The 7,500-nt window shown below is 52.6% G+C and overlaps 1 non-coding gene and 1 pseudogene across 1 annotated transcript; both read right to left on the reverse strand.

Annotated features, from left to right (window-relative positions):
* LOC123688235 overlaps positions 1–5,844 on the reverse strand; it is an 8,347-nt pseudogene extending 2,503 nt beyond the window's left edge.
* Positions 5,845–6,351: 507 nt separating this feature from the next.
* On the reverse strand, positions 6,352–6,506 carry LOC123686866. Its single transcript, XR_006748620.1, has one exon. It is a non-coding gene; the product is annotated as a 5.8S ribosomal RNA (ribosomal RNA).
* Positions 6,507–7,500: the final 994 nt, after the last annotated feature.

A 7,500-nucleotide genomic window follows, 5' to 3' on the forward strand; every position in this document is an offset into this window, starting at 1 on the left:
ACAGCTCTGTTTAACGCCACTCTATTTGGACATGTGTTGGTTCGCATCTGGAGAGCTGTTATATATCTACATGGTTTCAGTAGTGACGGACTGAAAAGCCATGAATTCCCTATTGTATCGTCGGTGAGGGACGCGACCGACTTACCTTGCGAACCTAAGCTGGCCCATCTTGCAAGCTCTGCCTTCTTCGCCCGTAACTTATATGCCTTTAGATCCTCTTGCGTTACGGGCCATCGCAACCGTGCGCCTTGAGCCAGTTTGGCGAGACGCTGCACCAAACCAGCTCCGGTTGCTAAAGCTTGCATGACGGGATCGGCGCTGTTGCCTAAAAACTTTGATCCCGCCCTTAACGTGGCGCCCACGACCTGAGTCTCTAGTCGTGGGAAACCCAGTCCCCCGTCTCTCTTGCCGCAATAAATAAGGCAATCTGTAGTAGATTGCGGCAAGTGCAATATGTCTTTGATCACTACCCGTACAGCCTGGTCTAGTTTTCTTATTTCTGATATTGCGGGAGCTGCCATCCCCAATTGATACAGGTAGTGGGGGACCAGGTAGGTGGAGATAAGCTCTACCTTTTGGTGTGGTTTCAGCGCCAGCCGTTTGACTCTGCTGAGCGCTGAAGCAAGGTCGGACTCTATGCTCTCTATACTGATTCCTGCCCAAGGAGATATTTCCACACCAAGGTAAGCTACACGGCCGCCCGCACCGCAGTGCGGGATCCGCTCTCCACACATCAATGTCAGTCCGGGGTCAACTACACTCCAGGTCTTATGCAGTGGCTTTATGTGGAAGGTTACACATTTCTTAGGCGACAGCCTCATACTTAACCTCTCTAAGTATGCTTCCACAGTGTGTAGTTGATGCGTGGCCTGTTGCACATCTTCGCTCACGAGGACTAGGTCATCGGCGAAAGCCAGCGATGCTATGTGGGTATTGTTTGAGATTCTATACCCGGACTGACGCTCCAGCTCAAGCAGTAAGGGTTCTAATACTGCGTTGAATGCGAACGGGCTTAGAGGGTCACCTTGCCTGACACCTCGCTGGAGATTTATCTCTACACTCCCACCCGCGGTGGAGATTTTCGTGCTCACATTCTTGTATGATTCTTCCACCAGCTGTGCAACTACCGGTGGAAGCCCTTTTCTGCGTAACGACGGTCCCAATATTGAGTGTGGGACGGTGTCAAAAGCCTTACTTATATCCAGAATCGTTACGACCAGGTTCTTCCCAGTAGCCTTGGAGTGCCGCAGCAACTCCACAAGAATGTGCACGTTATTGAAGCACCCCGCCTCTGACGAAATGAACCCTTTTTGGCGGGGTGTGAAACCGACTACTGATCTAATCTTCTGGTCTATGCAGCCCCAAAAAATGCGGCTTACCAGAGATGTTATTGTTACGGGCCTGAAATTTTCAGTCTTTGTAACGTCTTTGCCCTCTTTTGGTATCAGTGTAGTTCGGTTCATACTCCAGTCTGTTGGTAGCTTCCCACTAAGCAACAACAGATTAAATAATAAATGGAGCACTTCTACCTTGCCCCTTTGCATCACATCGGCCCGCCTGATTCCATCCGGGCCGGGGGCCGTAGATTGTTTGGTTGCAGAGATACGTTTCCGGATCTCATCAACTGTGAAGGGCGGGAGTGCTTCTGAGGGTGCTATCGGGTCCTCGTTGATGCCCTCGGGCATCTGCGCCAGCGGCGCCACTCCCCATAGCTTTGTATAAAGCTCCTTCACTTCCGACATAGGTGGCTGCTGATAGCCACCTATCCAATCTACTCCCTGTCGGACATGTTTGGCTACTTGTCCTGGATTTTTCTTGTATAACTCTTGAGTTCGGGCATACAAGAAACGCCTTTTGCTACGCCCCTTGCCCCGAACTCTTGGGCTTTTGTTCCCTCCTGCTTCACACCCCGACGGTCTGAAGTGTGAAGTTGCCTCCTGGTAGAGGAAGTCGATCTGAGCTTGTGAAAACTCAAAATCAGGCTCCGAGGCAAGTCGGAGGGCGCCCTGCAGAAGATGGATCGCTTCTGCTGACTTGTCAGGGGTGACACCTTGAGGTAACTGATGAGCTAGAGCATGCTCTAAAATCCCACTTCTCCATTCGGCTAACTCTGGAGATGACAAGTCATCAGGCGCTGGAGTCACCTGTATCACAGGAACCTGTACCTGAAGGGTATCAGGTTCGGATCGCTCTTCGATCCCTTCTTGGCTGGAAGCGTATCCCGCGCTATCCGAGTCAAGGTGGCTCGAGGGTGTATCTTGCGGCGGATGGTCACGCAAGTACTGATCTCGCAAAGTTCTATAAGAGGACAGTGCTCGCTTATCCCTTAATTGCTTTGCGGTCCTATTCAAAAAACCCTCCATTCTTTTCGCAATACGAGAATCCCCATAGAACCTCCGCTCCAGATCCAGCATGAGGTCGACTTCCTCCACCGTGAAGCCTCCCTCTCTGGGAGCACGCTGCCTTTCGGCTCCGGAGGTCCCTGCTCTAGCTTCATTTCTTACTTGGGGATGAGCCTTTATCTCGTGTTGCGATACGCCCATTTGTGTTCTGAAGTACCTATTACAATGATTACACCTAACTGCATTAGGTGGAGGTACTTCTGGGCCTGTGCATTTCGGCACATGGCATAGAGCCGCATGTTTCGACACATACTCCTTATGGCACGCTTTGCAAACAAATTTGGGAGTATGAGGATCGTGTGTATCTTTAACATGCTTTATTGCATCGTTTATACTCAATGCCATGAAGTTCCCGCGTGCAGTGGTGAGACAAACACTGCATGAGGCATCGCTAAAGGGAACTTCTATTATAAAATTGCCTCCCTCGATTTTGCCATACAAATCGAGTTGGTGGTCCGTGAGAGAGTCCAATACTGCCGGGTCGTTAACAGTGACTCCCTGAGGTTGAGACATTAACTCCAGGGAGGGAACGGAGCCATGCCCCCCCCCTGCCGAGGCTTGTGATCTTGTGATCGGAGCTCGGGAATGCCATCTGCGAGGTTGCTAACCTTTCAGACCTTTCTCAAGGAGGCTCTTAGCCGTGTGTTGCCACACGTTACCAACCCTCGGGTGGTGCAAGCACCGGACCCGTCCTCCTTACCCACAGGGAAGAGAACCCTGTGAGCTCAACATCCTGAGTCGAGATGTTAAGAGAGTCACTCCCGCCGTTTACCCGCGCTTTTTTGAATTTCTTCACGTTGACATTCAGAGCACTGGGCAGAAATCACATTGCGTCAACACCCGCTGGGGCCATCGCAATGCTTTGTTTTAATTAGACAGTCGGATTCTCCCAGTCCGTGCCAGTTCTGAGTTGATTGTTAGATGACGGCCGCAGAGATTACCCAGAGCACCCTTGCGAGCACTCACGGGGTCTCGAAGCTTGACGATTCCGCGGGAGGCCAAGACGCGGGACCGAGCTCGGATCAAACGTAACGCAAGCGAAACGCATCACCTCGCCCAGGCCCGGTACGTTAGCCGTGACCCACTTCCCCAACAAGCCCGACACGCCACAATCCTCAGAGCCAATCCTTATCCCGAAGTTACGGATCTAATTTGCCGACTTCCCTTACCTACATTATTCTATCGACTAGAGGCTCTTTACCTTGGAGACCAGCTGCGGATATGGGTACGAGCCGGCGCGACGCCTACACGTGGCCCTCTCCCGGATTTTCAAGGTCCGAGGAGAAGATCCGGACACCGCCGCAAATGCGGTGCTCTTCGCGTTCCAAACCATATCTCCCTGCTAGAGGATTCCATGGAACTCGAACGCTTATGCAGAAAAGAAAACTCTTCCCGGATCTCTCGACGGCGTCTCCGGGTCCTTTTGGGTTGCCCCGACGAACTCTCTTACGAGGGCCCGGTTTAATTTCGGTTCCGCTGCCGGGTTCCGGAATAGGAACCGGATTCCCTTTCGCCCGACGGGCGTGCGTCACGCGTCAAGATGCATAGCATTTCTGCCACCACTTATAAACACGATTAACAACGCCACATCAACATCGGCTTTCGCCTAGGGCTTAGGATCGACTGACTCGTGTGCAACGGCTGTTCACACGAAACCCTTCTCCACCTCAGCTCTCCAGGGCCTCGCTGGAGTATTTGCTACTACCACCAAGATCTGCACCGAAGGCGGCTCCAGACGGCCTCACGGCCAGCCCTTCTGCGCTCACCTCCGCGACCCTCCTACTCATCAGGGCTTCATGACCGCCCCGAAGGGCGACCGCACATGCCACTGACGGCCGAGTATAAGCACGACGCTTCAGCGCCATCCATTTTCAGGGCTAGTAACTTCGGCAGGTGAGTTGTTACACACTCCTTGGCGGATTCCGACTTCCATGGCCACCGTCCTGCTGTCTTAAGTTACCAACGCCTTTCATGGTATCCCATAAGCGTCGATTTAGGCGCTTTAACTCGGCGTTTGGTTCATCCCACAGCGCCAGTTCTGCTTACCAAAAATGGCCCACTTGGCACTCTGATCCGAAATCTCGCGGCTTCACATTCAAGCAAGCCGGAGATCTCACCCATTTAAAGTTTGAGAATAGGTTGAGGTCGTTTCGACCCCAATGCCTCTAATCATTCGCTTTACCGGATGAGACTCGTATGCAACGAGCGCCAGCTATCCTGAGGGAAACTTCGGAGGGAACCAGCTACTAGATGGTTCGATTAGTCTTTCGCCCCTATACCCAGTTCCGACGATCGATTTGCACGTCAGAATCGCTACGGACCTCCATCAGGGTTTCCCCTGACTTCGTCCTGACCAGGCATAGTTCACCATCTTTCGGGTCCCAGCGTGTACGCTCTTGGTGCGCCTCCTCTCGCAATGAGAATGAGGCGCCCCGGGAATGCGGGTCAGTCATGGAGACCGACCATCTTCCCTTAGTTCACATAAAGTGAACCGTTACTTTCATTGCGCCTTTAGGTTTAGTGATTCCCAATGACTCGCGCACACGCTAGACTCCTTGGTCCGTGTTTCAAGACGGGTCCTGAAAGTACCCAAAGCAATAGCGTCGCTGATCGGCGTTTCAAGAGGTCTGTCCAAGAACACCGCGGCGAACAGTCGCAAACGGACGGAATCGGCACTAGGTCCGATCGCCATCACAATTCACATACTTGCCACGGGCCGGACGCGAACTAAGTCGCGGCCTCCCGCCATCAGTAAACCGTCGAGCGAGCTGTTCGGAAACCCAGTGTCCGTAAACATCGGAAAATCCGAGCTCACGGGCTACACTCGAGACCGTAGAACAGCACCCAACGGATCGCGACGACCTACTAGGGGAGAAGTGCACGCGTCCGAAGCCGGAGATGAACCGAAGGGAACAGCCAACGCGAACGTCGCCGTTTCCACAGTCAGTAAATCCCAACAACAGGCGCGAATGAATCTCCCCATTCGACCTTTCGGGTTTCTCAGGTTTACCCCTGAACGGTTTCACGTACTCTTGAACTCTCTCTTCAAAGTTCTTTTCAACTTTCCCTCACGGTACTTGTTCGCTATCGGTCTCGTGGTTATATTTAGCCTTAGATGGAGTTTACCACCCACTTAGGGCTGCACTCTCAAGCAACCCGACTCTAAGAAGAGATCCTCTAGCAAGCCGCAGCGGTCGCTACGGGCCTGGCACCCTCTATGGGCGATGGCCCCATTCAAGATGGACTTGAACGCGCCGCGAACTCGCCAGATAATGGATCCTTCCAAACACCACATCTCCCGGCGACCGGTTACGATCGCGGGATTCAGTGCTGGGCTAATCCCTGTTCGCTCGCCGCTACTAAGGGAATCCTAGTTAGTTTCTTTTCCTCCGCTTAATAATATGCTTAAATTCAGCGGGTAGTCTCACCTGTCCTGAGGTCGTATGTTCAAATCATCGAAACGTTCCGAAACTAACCTTTGGCGGCTCATAAAATCACGTACCTTACGCGAGGGAGTTAGCCTACTCAAAGGCGTCTATTATCTCCTGCTCCGTATGGCGGATCATGCGAATCCAAGCAAAGTGCTTCGGTGTTTCGGGGGTGCGCTCATGAAAGCTCATCCGCAACGCGCGACAACTGGCACATTAAAGCGATCGGACGTCGTTCAGATTTCTCGGACACGACGATCGCATGTCTACAGTCATGGGCGCAGATCGAGCAATACCACGACACCACAATATATGCTTTCGCAATTCAAGACGGCGCGTTACGAAAACAACTCCTCATCATTCCAACACACGAGGCGTCGAAACGACAGAACGTTGATCGTCACGCGGCAAACCGTCCAACTCGCCCAAATGACCTTCGGTACAGGATCAACGTTAGACGACCTTTACGTCGTCACTTCGTCAAGCCATAACGTCTGGCCGGGCAGTCTTTGTAATGGAACCGACCCTCAGTCAGGAGTGGTCCGAGGACAGTGTCCGAGGACCGCAATGTGCGTTCGAAATGTCGATGTTCATGTGTCCTGCAGTTCGCATGTTGACGCGCAATTAGCTGCGTTCTTCATCGACCCACGAGCCAAGTGATCCACCGTTCAGGGTAATCTTTTATGTTCGATTTCTCGGTACTAGTCGCAATGGACTTTCCCTCGAAATACGAGACGCCAACTGCGAACCTCCTCGAGAATGACATTCCAATGACTGAGACGACCCACTGAAGGGTCAATACGTCAGTCGATCGGCGCAAAATCTTCGGTTCAACTAGTTTGCGTACTAATCTAGTGACAATTATCGTAAAAAATTCGGACGGAGACAAACGTCGCAGACAATCCCGAAAGAGCATAAAAACGCTAATGTAACGGGCGTCGCACAACGTCGACGTCTTCGTCCCTGGAATAGATCGTCCTACCGAAGTCCGTAGACAACGGTAACGACTGATCGATTTCGGGCGAGAATCTTTAAAACCTGCAGCCGGCTCCTCGTTCCGTGCCAAACACGAAACTTCGCCCAGCCACGAACGCGGCAATCCAAGCGCTTCGAATCCTTATTCCGAGCACATCACGAGACTTCGCCCAACTACGAACGTCAGCATAAGCAGCCGGCTCCTCGTTCCATCAAGGAACTTCGCCCAACCACAAACGCCGACATAAGCGGCCGGCTCCTCATTTCGTGAGCATCTCTAAACATGGACCTACAACGAAGGCTGCACACACGTGCGGCCGGCTCCTCGTTTCGAGGATATCACAAGACTTCGCCCAACCACGAACGTCAGCATAAGCAGCCGGCTCCTCGTTCCGTCAAGGAACTTCGCCCAACCACAAACGCCGACATAGGCGGCCGGCTCCTCATCTCGTAAACATCACGAAACTTCGCCCAACCACACGAACGCAAAGCCAGCGGCCGGCTCCTCGTTCCGTGCACATCACGAAACTTCGCCCAACCACAAAACTCTACGTGCGTTCTAGGTACCCGGATAATCGGTCTAAACGATCGCATCCATATAGGGTTCCGGTCATAATCGTCTAACCAAATGCTCACATAATCTGCGATCGTTCTGAAACGACGGACGTAAGCCAAGAGGAGACGCCGACCAGATG

Source organism: Harmonia axyridis, chromosome X, assembly GCF_914767665.1.
Source record: "Harmonia axyridis chromosome X, icHarAxyr1.1, whole genome shotgun sequence".
NCBI classification, from domain to species: domain Eukaryota; kingdom Metazoa; phylum Arthropoda; class Insecta; order Coleoptera; family Coccinellidae; genus Harmonia; species Harmonia axyridis.